Source organism: Hydractinia symbiolongicarpus, chromosome 5 (assembly GCF_029227915.1).
Source record: "Hydractinia symbiolongicarpus strain clone_291-10 chromosome 5, HSymV2.1, whole genome shotgun sequence".
In the NCBI taxonomy this organism is placed as follows: domain Eukaryota; kingdom Metazoa; phylum Cnidaria; class Hydrozoa; order Anthoathecata; family Hydractiniidae; genus Hydractinia; species Hydractinia symbiolongicarpus.
The window spans coordinates 26294233-26310136 of NC_079879.1; the positions used below are offsets into that span (position 1 = coordinate 26294233).

At 34.7% G+C, this 15904-nt stretch overlaps 1 long non-coding RNA gene across 1 annotated transcript; it reads right to left on the reverse strand.

Annotated features, from left to right (window-relative positions):
• Positions 1-942: 942 nt before the first annotated feature.
• On the reverse strand, positions 943-5393 carry LOC130645709 (uncharacterized). The gene is made up of 2 exons (XR_008982724.1): positions 3904-5393; positions 943-2755 (listed from the first exon to the last, which is right to left on the reverse strand). It is a non-coding gene; the product is annotated as an uncharacterized LOC130645709 (long non-coding RNA).
• Positions 5394-15904: the final 10511 nt, after the last annotated feature.

Genomic DNA, 15904 nt, shown 5'->3' on the forward strand with positions numbered 1-15904 from the left:
ACAAGACATAATAACAGCCCTATTGCAGGCTAAACAAAGAGGCGTTTTTGTACAATATATTGAACTGGCGGTGGTGTTCTATGCCCACCGATAGCCAATAGAAAAGATATTTTGGACTAATACCCCCGCGAAATTACATATCACAAGTCCTAAAAAATGCAAATCTGAGGCAAGGCATTATACTATAAATTTACCGGGCTTTACTGTTATGTACTTATCCGTGCAGCAGTAGAAACAAGTGTCCTCCCTGAAAATGACGCATCAAAAGCGCTAAAGCAGGCCAATCAATCCAAAGACATTACGTGTGTTTTTTATTTCTTTTTTTCGGTGCAGTATTTCAATAGTATAGCTTGATTAGTTCTTAAACCAAATGAATTCTTAGATGCATAAAAATTTAAATGTTCCAATGATTTTTGTCCGACTGAAGAAGCTGCTGCCGTAGAGAAGCTATATCACATTAAAGTTTAGAGCCGTTTACGATGAAATTATTCCATTGTTTGTAGTTAAAATTTGACAGGTCATAACTTTTTATCGGCAAAGGCTCTTAGGCTGAAATTCTGTAGAAGGCATGTCAGTAATATAACGTATCATTAGGAAAAAGATGGAAGAATTCCAAATTAAAAGTCAAAACTTCTATTTACATGGAACAAAGATGTTCCAAAAAGGCATAAGTATAAAATTTATCTCATTTAAAGAGTCTCCGTAGATTTGATATTCCATTGAAGTTAGGATCAGAGTACAAAAGCTGAAAATAGTTCTAAATAATGTAATTATTATTGGCTATTGTTAAAAAATCATATGGTGAGTTAACAAGATCAACTTTATGAGCAACTGACCGAAAAACCAATAGACGTATGATATCGTTAGTCTTTTTATTAATAGCGGTATTTTGCCTGTTTGTCCGCGAAAAGCGCGTCCTGTTAATTAATCACGAAATTCTTATATCTGCACAAAATACCAAATGCGATATATATTTACCGACTTTGTTTTATTCTCCCGCGTGTAGCATTCAATTGCAACGCCTGATTTTTTTTGAAAAACCAATCCGAGATTTTGCAGCCACGACAAAGGGATGTGTAAAGCAGAGAGCAGTGTTATTACGGCCATTTTGAAAGTTGCGTAACGTTGACGTTGCTAAGTCTGTCCTTGTTTTTTTATATATTTTTACATTGCTTGGAAGCCTCGACTTTCGAATTACAAATCCCACATTAAAAAGAAGATACCATCTTGCAAAGTTGTGAAACATTTTATTGATGAATGCCCTAATGCCTCCGTGCAAAATATTGGGTTTATTATAGTTGATGTTGTGAACAATGGAGAGAATTTAACAAACAGGCAAATTGATAGTTTGCTATTAGATAAAGAAAAATTCTGGATAGGGACACTCGTCACACAACATCAGGGACTTAATGGTTCTCATGACTGGAATAGAACTAAAAGAACAGAAAAATGCAAGTTGTAGAAACCGTGTGTTAAGTTGATAGTAGGATGATGGTGATGGAAACCAGTTTTAAACCCTTGTGTATTTAATTGTATATAATTTATTTTTATCACTATATAAGATATTTTAATTGTTAATACTGTATTGTAAGCGATACTGAAGAAGTCAGTCGATGAAATGACGAAAATTTTAAATAATAAAATCTTTTTACTTAATTCTTGATGTAGTCATCTATCTTGTTGGTTATTCCTATAGCTACAATTTGTGTTCATATATATATATATATATATTTCAAAAATCGAATTTACTAAAACAACTGAATTTTATATGTATGGATTGCTTCTTAATACCGGTAAATTATCTCCGTAAATGTTTTTTCTAAAGACCGAATTTACTAAAAGAACTGAATATCATGGATTGCTTGTATGGATTGCTTCTTAATGCGGGTAAATTATCTCCCCAAACGTGTTTTTTTCAAAGACCGAATTTACTGAAACAATGTGTATGGATTGCTTTTAAATACGGGAAATTCATCCCTAAGCTTTTTTTGTGGTTAATCAAAACAAGCTGAACTATGGATTTGTTCCCTTTTGGCAGCTTTTCCCAATATGCAAAAAAATATTACAAACGTTTTACACTACGACACAAAATGAAAAATATTCAAAAGGAAGTCGAACGGAAAAATATTTTTAGGCCCTAATTTTTACTTGTCTATTGGACTTTAACTTTAAGATTGCAAAAGTTAAGGCCTGGTTGACAATTGTCTATCTATCAATAATTTTATATTTTAAATTTAACTGAACCACCATGAATTCGTCATGCTTGCTGTGAATCTAGGTTATCGCGACTTTGAGTTTCTTCACTAAAGATAAGATAAATAAAAATGGAACAAATCTTATTCGTTAATACGAAAGGGTTTCTTGAGATTGATAACAACGAACATTCGAGCATTTCTCTAACATGAAAACAGTTAATATGTTCGGACTAACCTTCACTTGTTGTAAAGATTCTTTGTTCTCTAATGCTTTCACCATCGTTTCTGTCGGCAATATCTTTTGTCTGTTCTCTATAAACCATAAAAAAAGCACAACATAGCAATTAAATTGTTATATCCAATTAATTATATTCTATCACGTTGATTTTTGGACTTTTTAACTGAAAGTAATAGTACGTGCAACCCACTACACAACATTACTTTTATATTTTTTTTCAAATTAAACCTCAAATCAAATTTCAAATCTCAAATCAAATTTAATAAAAACTTACCATTGGCTGCCTAACCCAGTATTTTCCTTTTGGCATTACAGCATTTATCTAAACAAAATTACTTAAATAGTTATGTGAATGTTTTACAAAGATTTTCCTAAAAAAAATAAGTTTCCTCAAATAATTATTTTTTAACATAAAAAATAAATGAATGATAAACATTTATCTTATATACATTATATATATATATATATATATATATATCTTACCGAAATTTTCTTTGAAGTAACTGAAAAATGCATGTCTAATATGTTAAATTTTCTGACGTTACGGCGCGACGTCAATAAGACTACTTTAACGTTAATATTCTATATTAAATAAATGAAGCCATTACAGTGCACTTAAAGCTTTGAGGCCAAATAACTTGAAAACGAGGTGGTGACGTCAGTGATTTTTTACCACGTAAGTAACTAGGGACCACCCGGGACCAATTTGGGTAAGTTTCCCAAGCCTGGGTCCCCGAATCCGTTTCGGAATGGAAAGGTTGAGGACGTCATCACAAAACCTTCAAACCCCAATATCTCTGCAACCGCCAAATAACTTGAAAACGAGGTGGTGACGTCAGTGATTTTTCACCACGTAAGTAACTAGGGACCACCCGGGACCAATTTGGGTAAGTTTCCCAAGCCTGGGTCCCCGAATCCGTTTCGGAATGGAAAGGTTGAGGACGTCATCACAAAACCTTCAAACCCCAATCTCTGCAACCGTTTGTCAAAAGTCCATGTTCCTATACATTTTCTTGATCTGCATTTCAAGATCTATACGATGAATGCATCGGGTGTACGAATTAAGAAATTTTTTGGAACTTTTGGTAGGGACTTTGCTGACGTCAGAAAAATTTTTAAGCCCTTATATCTCCCTAAGCGTTTGTCAAAAACATACGATACCATACATTATTTTGGTCAACGTTTCAACCTCCACACCTTACAGACAACGAATGACTAATTTTAACCAATTTTCTTTTTGTATATGCACTGCTGACGTCGGCAAAAAATCTAAAGCAACCTATTTTTCCATTGTTCTTCTGCCTTAGTGGATTTTCACATGGGCTTTATCAACTAGTCTTGTATAAGTAATCAGCTAAATTTACACTGAAAACACGATTCTTATACAAGCTGGCACTTTTTTCTTCATACAACCCATCACTGCACCTAAATGAACAGGGTCACTTTAGAGAAGGATCATGCAATCATTACATGCAGTCTTTTATGAAGTTTTTTTCCAACAATTTTTTTACTTCTTTATCCACAGAGACTGTAAATACATTCTCAAACACACATAACTTACTCGTAACACACATTATATTGCCATTACAATCTATGGAAATCTATGTATAGTTAGTTAAAAAGCCTTAATGACACTGATTTCTCTTGTGTATTTAGTGTTAGTTTATTTCTTTTAATGGTTATCACTTCTGTTGTCCATCTTCTCTTTAATAATAGCCGTATTCTGTATATTCAAAATGGTTGTGCGCGGCTTTTATCAGAAAATTTTGGGAAAACCCCGCAGAATCAGATTTTTACCAATGAAGGAAAGATAAAGCAATCTGAGCTACGGCCATTTTAAAAGCTGTGGCATTGACGGTTAATCTGTTTTTGTCTTCAAAAAGGTTTTCATTTTTGTTTTTTTACATATTTTTACATGTTAAGATAAATATATTCTCACGTTTTGTAGCTAAGTACAAATCTCAAACCCAAAAATTTCTTGATTTTTGGCTAGGAACGAAGATTTTTAAGGAGCATTCTACAATCAGCTAGCTAGCTAGCCTTAGTTATTACTATTCAGTTTAGTATAACAGCTTTATATCCTAGCCAGTATTATTTATTTTTATGTTAAAGTTGTGTTTACCTAGCTAGCTCCTTAGCTACTTCTGACCAAAAAGTGAAAGTAGCCAAATGCAGTTTGGCTGCAACACAATTCTTAATTCTTATGCTAAATGAAGTTAGGCAGATACCACTTTTATTACTGTTATGAAAACTTATGGTGCAAAATAAAATTGCTGAGTATTTTTTTAACTGAACATGATAACAACAGCGGTTTCCTGGACTTTTTTTAACCGAATTTGCGATGAAGTTCTTTTGAAAAATAGTGTTACGCCTATACTCATGTGTGACATGGTAAATTGGTATTACATCTGTATGGATGTGTCACATTATTTACCCGTACTAAATGGTCAGCTAACACTCACCGGGAACATTATCCGAAAAATAAAAAAGGTTTGCCAGAAAGTTTTTGCTATGACGGGGTAACAACAAATTGTAATCTGTGTTTTTATTTCAGCTTAAGTTGTGGAAAGTTATTTGATAAAAAACATATTACACTGGACACACCATAAAGTTGTGTGCACTTCATTTGATTTACTACATACTACATAACTTTACTAAAGCGCTTTACCTGAATATGTGGCGCAGTTGACGGCTCTTATTAATCACTCATCCGGGTGTTCAACGGCGGGTAACAGTTACCTAGCCTTTTTACAGAGTGTATTCTGTGTTCTGTAAACCAAAGATGCAATGTAGTTTTTTTGAAAAGCGTATTAAGCCTAAAAGCATGTGTGATACAGTTTAGCCAGCTACAACAAAATTCTTAATTAGTAATTCTTATGCCAAAAGCAGGTAGCTACACCAGACTTATTCCGCAAAATAAAATTGCTGAGCGATTTTTTTAGCTAGACGGGCTGTTTTCTGTGTTTTCACCTAATTGGACGAAAACTTTGTCGGACAAAACTTTTGTCCGACAAAATTTTTCGGACACCTGAAGTTTTCGTCATTTTAGTCCGCGAAAAATTTTGTTCGACGAAAATTTTGTTTATTTTGGATTTTTGTTATTTCTTATTAAAACAAAGTTTGTACAATAAAAAGTTTTCAAATCAAGTGGCAATTCAGTTGAAACGAGGCATTGATCCTGCGGATGTGAAGATTTCCTCAAAGTTGTTAGATTTAAAACCAGTCCACGCTTCCTGAATCGTTCAACTTTACCACTATTTAAGCAACGAAGCAGAAATTATCATCAACGGGTTCGATGCATCTTAATTACAAAAGCTGTTAAAAACGCACAATCTGTTGTGGACATGTTAAAAATCCGGTTACAAGCATTTAAATTCTGTAAGAAGTGAAGGAATGCTTCTGCTGTCCTTCTTCTCTTCTCTTTAATAATAGCCGTATTTTGTCTGTCTGTCCACGAAAACCGCGTCCTGTTACAGAAACACGAAACACGAAATGCGATATATAAGGGACGGGCGACCCCGTGGATTTTTCCACGGGTTAACGGCTAGTTAATAATAGCCGTCGTCTGTCTGTCTGCCATTAAAGACGCTTCCTGTTACGAAAACATGAAATGCGATATATAAAGGACAGGCGACCCCATGGATTCTTCCACGGGTTAACGACTAGTTTGTAATAATTGCCGAGTTGTTTGGTTTTAAAAGGAATCGTAGAATCGTCCTTTTTCACTGGTGCATGACCGCTCTCCACCACGAGCCTATATCCCACTGACTCAGCCCCTGGCAAACTGTATGGTACTGTCAAAGTACACAAGCTTAAAACAGACGACGTTGCCGATTTACCTCTCAGACCAATCATCTCAAAGGTTGGAACGGCATCATACGAATCATCATTATTATAAAAATCGCTGAATGTTTTAAGGGGGCTGGCAGCACATTTTAAAAAGTCCAAATATGATGGAAATCTTTTAAAAAGTGCCAGCGCCCCTAAAATTCTTAGTGTTTTTATCATATTTTGTAAAAAGAAAACGGAACTGAGTTATCCCTATTGTGAGAACCAAACTTAACTTTGGAATAATAATGGTTTGAACTAATGTTTAAAATATGTAAACACTATAAAAAATATTTCAAAAGAAATAATATATGTTTTCCTTGTTTTAATTTCTTTCGTGTTAATTTCGTAGTCGTTAATTTTGTTCCTTTGGTAATTTCTCTGATAATGTATGTCATTCTTGATTTTAATTCGGAACGTACCGACTTCTAAATTTAATGAATAGAAAAAGTTTTGAACGATCGTAACTTAACGGATAAACATCGTTTGCCGAGTTATTATTTTAAACAACCCCAAACCACCCTGTCTGCCTGCGTTAAATTTAAAGGTAATATTAAAACAAAACAAACCATATTTTTAATGTTTTTCTTTTTCTTTTTCCACTTTAAATTATGAAGAACGTTGTGAACTGTTATTTATAGCAGTACATTGTCTTCGTCGGCAGAGTTTGTTGCCTGTGGCAAAGCGGCTAGCGCTTACTTGACGGCTAAACAAGAGCATAATGCAGCTAATAAAGGAACTTGATCAAGTCCTCGTTACACAGGCGAGGGCGATATCTGTTGTTAATGTTTTTGCAAACTTGACTTGAAAGTTGTATTTCAAAGCAAGTTATTATTTGTTTACCCTGAGACTATATTTCATAGTGATAAAATCTTTTAAGCATTATTTTCAACGAATTGTGAAAACGTGTGGCTAATTTTGATGGAATATACTGATGCATAAGATAACTTTTAACTCAATTTAGCCGGCAAGTTACATCAATACAATTTCAATGCTTCCCTAAAAACATTTCGAAAGTTAGCTTAATTACTTTTGGTACAAACATTTTTTCTAAACTTTTTTGTCTTCCAGTTACCAACTTTTTTACTCACAGCAAAAAAGAAACAGGAGAAACTAAGGAAAAAAGAAAACCGTGTCCTTTATGGTATATCTTTTCTTTCATTAACACTTTTTGCTTTTAGCGCGCAATCAACTTGCCCGCGCTTCTCTAGAAATTGCTTGAGGAAATCAAAGATGTTTAAAATGCATTTTAGAGGTGATGACTAAAATGAACAATATTAAACTGACAGATCTTTTTTACTTTAAAATCTTCGACCAAAGATGGAACATGGGGTTGGCTATTTTTTACGCATACTTAAATGTCAAATGGGTATTGCTTGCGCTCAGCTCGCTAGTTTCAGGGGCGGCGCCACTAGGGGGCTGGGGGTTCAGCCCTCCCTCTTTGAAAGAGAAAAATAACAGAGCTTTTCTGAAGTCCAAGGTGTGGCCGTTTTACGTTGGCTTCCGTTGCGTTGGCTTGATGTAAGTAAAAAAGCTTGTATGATCTGCTGTTTTCTTTCTTTTTATAAATAACATAACAAAAGAAAACAATATTTACAATTATTTTCTCTAAAGATACGATGCGCATGGACATAATCGAACAAAAAGATGTCACACCCTTACCAAAATAAAGATATTTGTCAGGGCTAAAAAAATTCTCACAACAATTAATTTTTTGTCAGAAGGTTTGATTCCACTTCAAAAACGTTATGAGCATTTCCTTATTCTTTCTGTTTGAGAATGCGCGGGAAAGCAAATCTTGAAAGATGATGTCCGGTTCATTTTATCACAATGTCTAATGTAGAAACTTTACACAGCATAATAACTTGAATAATAAAGGACACTGAAAAAAGAAATTAATTTTAAACAAAAGATTTTAAAACTTCGTAAAAGCATCTCGTACAATAAAATATATCGTAAAATTCCTAGAGTAGACATCTGCTAACGTATTTTCCAACTGCACAAAAGGCCACTCCACTAACACTTTCGCGCATTCTTTAAATTTTTCGAACTTTCTTTTTCCAAATCTTGAGACCATGAGTAATAAATACAAGAAATTGCGGAGAAAATCAAAACTGACTTGAAGTATAAGAACTTTAATTAAACTTTCTCATAAAATTTGTCCACTTCTGACACTGGCTAATTTCCAAGGTGAATTTCCATTTAAAAGCGAAAGCGGATCGGAACGGACAACATTAGCGCGCTAATAGCTAAAATTAAATATAACCCTAAACCAACGTAGACATCATAAGACGCGATGGTTAACTTGGGCTTCAACTTGTCCAAATCTAAACAGGGAAAAAAGAAACAATTTACATATCGGCCTTGCAGCATATTGCGAAAATATTGCAGCATATTATTGCCACAATATAGTTACATATAATAGATATTGATACAGTGTGAATTTATGGTAAGTCGTCCACGTATTACTTCCTGAAAATGAAGGAAATATAGTATTCAACATGCGTTAGACCTATGTACGTTCCCAAGCCTTGTAGAGATAATAATGTGCTATTCTCCATAAAGCACATTGTAGTGAGACTTATCAATGTCTGTTGTCGAGTGTAGCAAGCCCTTTCTTTCCTTGTAATACAATGTAGCAAAGCGTAATTTTTCGTAGCGATGTGTAGCAGTACGTTATTTTCTGTAGCAGGCCGTAGTAGAACGTATTTCTTTGTAGTAGAGCGTAGTAGCCTGTAGTAGCATCTGTAGTAGCCTGTAGTAGCCTGTAGTAGCTTGTAGTAGAGTGTAGTAGCGTGTAGTAGAGCGTAGTAGAATGTATTTCTCTGTAGTAAAGCGTATTTCTCTGTAGTAGAGTGTAGTAGCGTGTAGTAGAGCGTAGTAGAGCGTAGTAGAGCGTATTTCTCTGTAGTAGAGCGTATTTCTCTGTAGTAAAGCGTATTTCTCTGTAGTAGAGTGAAGTAGCGTGTAGTAGAGCGTAGTAGAATGTATTTCTCTGTAGTAAAGCGTATTTCTCTGTAGTAGAGTGTAGTAGCGTGTAGTAGAGCGTAGTAGAGCGTATTTCTCTGTAGTAGAGTGTAGTAGCCTGTAATAGCTTGTAGTAGACTGTTGTAGCCTGTAGTAGAGCGTAGTAGAATGTATTTCTCTGTAGTAAAGCGTATTTCTCTGTAGCAGAGTGTAGTAGCCTGTAGTAGCTTGTAGTAGAGTGTAGTAGCCTGTTAAGAAGCGCAGGGGCTTACAGCAGTTAAGCTTCATACAAATAGTTTCAAAAAATATTCTAACTTTTCAGTTAAATTGAACTGGGGAAAACGGTGACTACCATCGCCATGATGGTCTCGCACTATATACAAACGAAAAATTATCTGGGCATCTTCCCACAAAACGATTCTTATCAGTACATCAATTGTAGTTGGTAGATAAACAAGCCATGATGGCCGATTCGCCAGTGGTCATCATAATATCAGAGACAAAGAAACAAATTTAGCAGACACGCCTAAATATTCATTCTCAATTTCACATCTTGTGTTTTACTGCGCTTACCCAACGAGACATGATCAGTTTGTTTGAGTCTAACAGAATACATCACAAGCAATGTATGTTCCAAATACCAGTAGTGAAGGCGAGTGATCAGTATTACGTAAGAGATACGGTTGTTTCCGTAAATTAGACCCTTGATAAAAATTTAGAAAAAAGCTCCTGTTTCTAGAAGCAATCCATACATCTCAGATTCAGTTGTTTCGGTGGATTGGGCCATTGTTAAGCATTCAGGAAAAAACTCCTATTTCTAGAAGCAATCCATATATCACAGATGCGGTTATTTCGGTAAATTGAGCCATTGATAAACATTCAGGAAAAAGATCCTGTTTCTAGAAGCAATCCGTACATAATAGAATTACTTGTTTCGGTGAGCTAGGCCATTGATAAAAATTCAGGAAAATGGTCATGTTTCTAGAAGCAATCTATACATAACAGGTTCAGTTGTTTTGGTGAATTGGGCCTTTCATAACCTTTTAGATAATACTTTTTGACATTCAATTTTGGCCGGAATATAAAATTTCAGAACAAAAGTTACCGAATTTGGCGCTTGTCTATGATAATATCAGTTAAACGCTCCATGTTTCTCTTGTTTCGTTCAATTTTGACAATATAAAACGAAATTTTAGACCAAAAATCACCGAAGTCGGCACTTGTCTATGCCATTATCAATTAAGCGCTCCATGTTTCTCTCGTTTCGCTTAATTTTGGCCGGAAAATGAAATGTGTCTAAGGTATTGTCACATATACGAACTCTACTTGTCTTGTTTCGATGAATTAAGACCTGAATACTTTTGTATATGCCGATTATCTCTTGGTTGAAAGAAACCTTTTTTTGTTTCACAACATTAAAACTTGTTAACGTATACCGGAACAAAGTTTCGGCAAATATGTATCACGCCGTCTTCGCTAAGGATTAATCTGTTATGCTTTCGAATATAGAAGAATCCGTTTTTTGTCAAACAATTGTTAATATATATTGAACGATTGTAGTTTATAATTGTAGAGTCTTGATGAAATCTAGTAGTGTTTGTGTATTTCACAGACTAAAAGCTACTTTCTAAAAATATGCTCATGCACTACGAAAGTCAAAACAATTAGCATCCGTGGCATCACAGAATGTTTCACAAGAAGATTGCTACTTCTTTATGAATTGCTTTTTGTTAATATAGGAAGTTTTTTTATGATTACTTCAAAAATAATATGATCAAGCTTGTGGTCATCCTTTTTAATATATTACATAGGGAATGATATTTTGAGACATTCACTTTTCGCCCATTGTGATTGATTTTAATTTATTTCCACAAATGAATATGTATAATACAGTGTCACGTATGAGGTGTGCTAGTTTTACGTATATTACACGTCTTGTATTATTCTAAGAAGCAATTAACTACTTGTTAAAAAGGAAAAATATATATTCTACAAATAGTTGAAATATAGTATAGAGCTAATAGTTTTTCTCTTCTTGATTAAAGTAGAATGAAAAGTCCTTGCAGGCTAAAAGATTTCGGAACAAATTCAATTTATTTCATTCCCTTTATAGTTCAGAAACATACTTTAATGACTTGACACAAGTTGATAATATAAATTGACTAGTCGTTGATTAGTCGCCCGTCCTTTATATTTACCTGTCGCAGCAAAGTGGATAAAAACATATCGCATTTGATATTCGTGTTTCCGCAACATCATTTTCTAACTCAGCGGGGGGTCCGCGCAGAGACAGACAGACGACGGCTATTATTATAGAGACTAGTCGTTAGCCCGTGGAAAAATCCACGGGGTCGTCCGTCCTTCAAATTAACCCGTTGCAACAAAGTGGACAGAAATATATCGCATTTGGTATTGATGCGCATTTTAAAAATTCGTGTTTCCGTTACGGGACACGGCTTTCGCGGACACACAGACAGACGACGGCTATTATTAAAGAGATTACAAACAATAGAACATACTGTGTGAAATGAGTAAGAAGGATAAGAAGGAAAACGAAGGAGGAAAAAGCCCGTTTAAACAAGATTTCGGATACGATACGAAATCTTAAAAAAATATGTAATCCCGGAAAAGAGCTATGGTAGTTCAAATAATAAATACAGACGATAAGAGCTACATTATTCCGGGTCACTGTCTGAGCCGGACAGGGAAAAATCGCTTTCACTGTCACTTTTTTGTCAAATCATCTTCATTATCTATAGCAGATATGTTTTGATCAATGGCAATAACACCAGCAATTCCTGACACCCTTCCAACAGTTGCCTTTCCGCGAAGTCCATGCCTTCCTTCAGGATTAACCTTTTCGCCATTGGTAAGCACTGAAATATAAAAAAATGTCATAGAAAAGCATTTGAGAAACCATATCTAATCCTAAGTTTTAAAACTGCAAGAGCTGTTGTTAAGATAAGATAAGAGAAGCACACAATAAAGAAGAATCCTGAACTTTTGACAAAACCAAAAAAAAATAAATATAAATATAAACTAGCACAATTAGGCAAAAGAAGCATTCAGCATACCTCATTCGCATAAAAGTTGAAGCTATTGACATCTATCTCATTTTCCAATTATACTGTAAAAAAGCCAGTAGCTAGACATTTCTTTTTTGAGTATGCTGACTTCTTCTTCACATCTTTTCAACAACTGATTTTCGTTGTCGCCACTATTTTTTAAACCCTACAGTACCTCAACCCGAATGTTTTCACAATGAGTGTAAAATCATGATATATGAAGTGTCAAGAAATGTAACAACAATTCTACTTACCATCAATCTCTGTATTTTCCATCCATGGGAAATCAAAATCACTGTCTTCGCCAGACTTCTCCTCAACACGAGGTACACCAATGTCCCCGCAATGGTGTTATAACATTTCATGAAGTCTTTATCAACGTCTCCACAGATTTACATACTATGTAATTCAATCCTCCTTTTATTATCTGCCTTCTTTGTTTCTTGTTTGTCCTTATATGCATTGCTTCTGCCCATGAAATAAGGTGTCGTTGTCCTTTTCTCTTGCTGTTGTTATTTTCAAGTTTTTCACGGAGCAACTTTTCCATTTTGCTAGCAGGATAATTCTTTGTTGAGATCCACTCTAGATCTTTTGCATGAAACAAGAAGATATATTCAGATGATAGAATATATCTTACCTACTTTAATCATAGAAACTTTGCAAGATTGAATTGAATTGAAGAAAACGTTCGAAAAGTGAATTTAAATTTCATGAAATAGATTTTCGCAGTTTATTGTTTTTCACTTTCATATTAGAATCTTGATTACCTGTAAATAAACATTACCTACGTCCCCTAAACGACTATCGTGCAGAGAAACGCACAGTTCTGTGAAAAAACGAGTCTGTCTAGCCACAAATTTAGCCAGGAGACCCAGCGTTTTCCCTTCAAACCGCCTTTATGATCAATTTTTTCTTTCTCTATCAAAGAAAGCTTAAATAACTAGGCTAGTCATAAAGTATGATATGAAATGTTATGGATGGTTGAGCTGGCTATCCTGGCTACAGACTCAGCCTAGTGTAAGTGGCGGCTTCTCAAGTTTGTAGATGCCTGATGATGACGTTAATAAATAAATCTTAGTGTTATATTTCCTTGTTTGAAACAGGGAAGAGGATGGGAACAAGGATGCAGTAGTCCGTAAACCGCGGAACGCCCTGCAGTGCAGCGGATAGACGCAGCAGTGATGCGCTCCGTCCTGACATAGTCACCAGGTCTCTATATTATATGGATTCTCGGATCTCCCGAAAAAATCATCAATATATCCATTTTTCATACATATGGTCAATATATCAATATTTAGAAGCCCGTTCATTCCAGTGCATATGGACATAATATCAATTCTACATTATCGATATATTGTCCGTTTTTTATAGTGAGTATGTTGTAAAAACAAAGCCCTTAGAAGTCAAAAATGTCTTAAGGAGAACATTTTAAACCTTGTCAAAACCCAACAACTTTACTATTCAAATCTGGCTGTTCAAATCTTCGTTGTCGAACCATTAAAAAGCAATGTAAAGAGCCTTAACTTTTGATTAATCACGGTAGAAAAATTCGAAGAGCTTAAATTTCTGATTTGTTTCCATTTTAAAAAAGCAGCAAAAGATAAATAAGAATCTCCTCCATATCGTTACTTATCGGTACTGGCTTGGATAGAACTTGATGATGTGGTTACAAAAGACTGGGTAACAAAGCGTACGGCGGTTCTTATGATCAATGGCAATTAAAAATAATTAAAATACCGGAGATTAATGTAGCTTATTCTATTACACCGCAATTTTGCACACAAAAAGATAGAATAAGTGTATTACTGAATGAATCACAAATTTTGAATTGATTTGGATTATTGTTTGTTGCAGTATGAAACTAATTACTGCATACCATGTTGTTCTTTAATTTGAACTACCACCTTTTAAAGATGGATTGGATTCGAACCAATAACTTTCATAGTCTTGCAACAATAGACTTAATTTACTTGGAATTCACAAAATTCAATGTCACTTCAAATAAAAACACATCATAAAGCTTGTTGTTACAAAATTAATTGTGAGTTAAAAACCGTAGCTAAGTATTACAGGTTTGTTGAAACTGTTGTCTCCTTGAATTAACAAACTTTAGACTTTCGCCAAATTTTTTTCTAAAGTAAAGGGTGTAGCCACCTATCTGAAAACTTTGTTTCAGCCAACTGGTTTTCGGCTATTTTCGCTTTTTAGCCAGACTTTTTTAAAAATTCACGTTAATTTAATGTCCCTTATTAAAGTGTAACGTAAATATCCAGGACGTTTAAAAAGCTACTAGTTGTATTTTTCTGACATCGCAACAGCGATTATAGCCAGGGACGAGGTTGTATTATTATAACCTCGCTACGGACGACGTTGTACTTATATAACATAACACAAGTTCAGCTGGGAAGAGGCCAGGGAAGGGCTGCAGAAAGTTAGTATGTATCACCATGCTCGGCAGCATGGCTGCATGTATTAATGTAACTGTGTCTCTTTTATTACTTGCAGAGTAATTAATTACCCAATGGGTTATGGCATATGCTCGTCATTCATAAAACAACGCATCCATCCATACCGTACCGTACGCATTTAATTTTTGCAACGTGAAATTCATCGTTAAACAAATTTTGAAATTCTGGTTAAATACTAAGAATTAAAACGCAAAGGCCTACTAAATATCTCGATTAACATTTAAGGTCTTTTTTTATCACATGAAATGTGTACAAGTGTTCTAAATTTTAACGAGTTTGTTCGGAAACAAAAAAGCAAGGGGAAACTTTATTCTAGTCAGTACACAAGCAAGCGAATTGAATTAAGTAATTGGGAAAGATGTCCTATTAGGGTAAATATTTAGGCAATTAGCCTGGCACATCCACACCTACACATACAATACTGAAAACAAAATTTAGGAAACCATTCCCGCAATATATACGATATTGAATGTTTTGTGAAGCTAAACAAGGCAAATCTTATTCTGATTAAAAAACAATTAGACAAGTAGCGAAACCTATCAATTCATCATTAAAAAAGTATTTTGGGGAATAATCTTACGCAATATAAAAAAAAGAACAGAATAAAAAACGGTCCAACGATCACTTTTTTCTACTCACAAATCGAAAGGGCGAGTAGCACGCGCGTGCGTATATCATTGCATGTGCATACATCAAAGATTTTGTTAAAGCTCTCTCGAACCTTGTAGGAAGAAGCTCGTACCAAATGAAATGTTCAATGTTCTAGCAAGCGAATAAAAAAGCCTTTCTTCTACTTTGTAAACAGGCAAGGGAGCAAAAGATCCTGACATACAACTTAAAAGATATCTGATAAAAACGCTATCGCGAAAGGTGAAGTATTAAATCTCTTGGTCGGCCAATTCGAGAAAAGACTTTATTCCACTCAGAAAACAGGCACGGGAGTGTTAGACCTATCCATACATCATTTGAAATGAGAATTTTGGAAGTTGCCTTTCACGCTGAATATAATGTTAGATATCCATCCATACACTACTAAAAAGGAGATTTAGCTAGTAAGCGAATCAAAAGCGAAACTTTATTCTACACCACAAAGAAGCAATCAAGAAAAAGACCCTACCATATATGTCTAAAAACACTTCATTC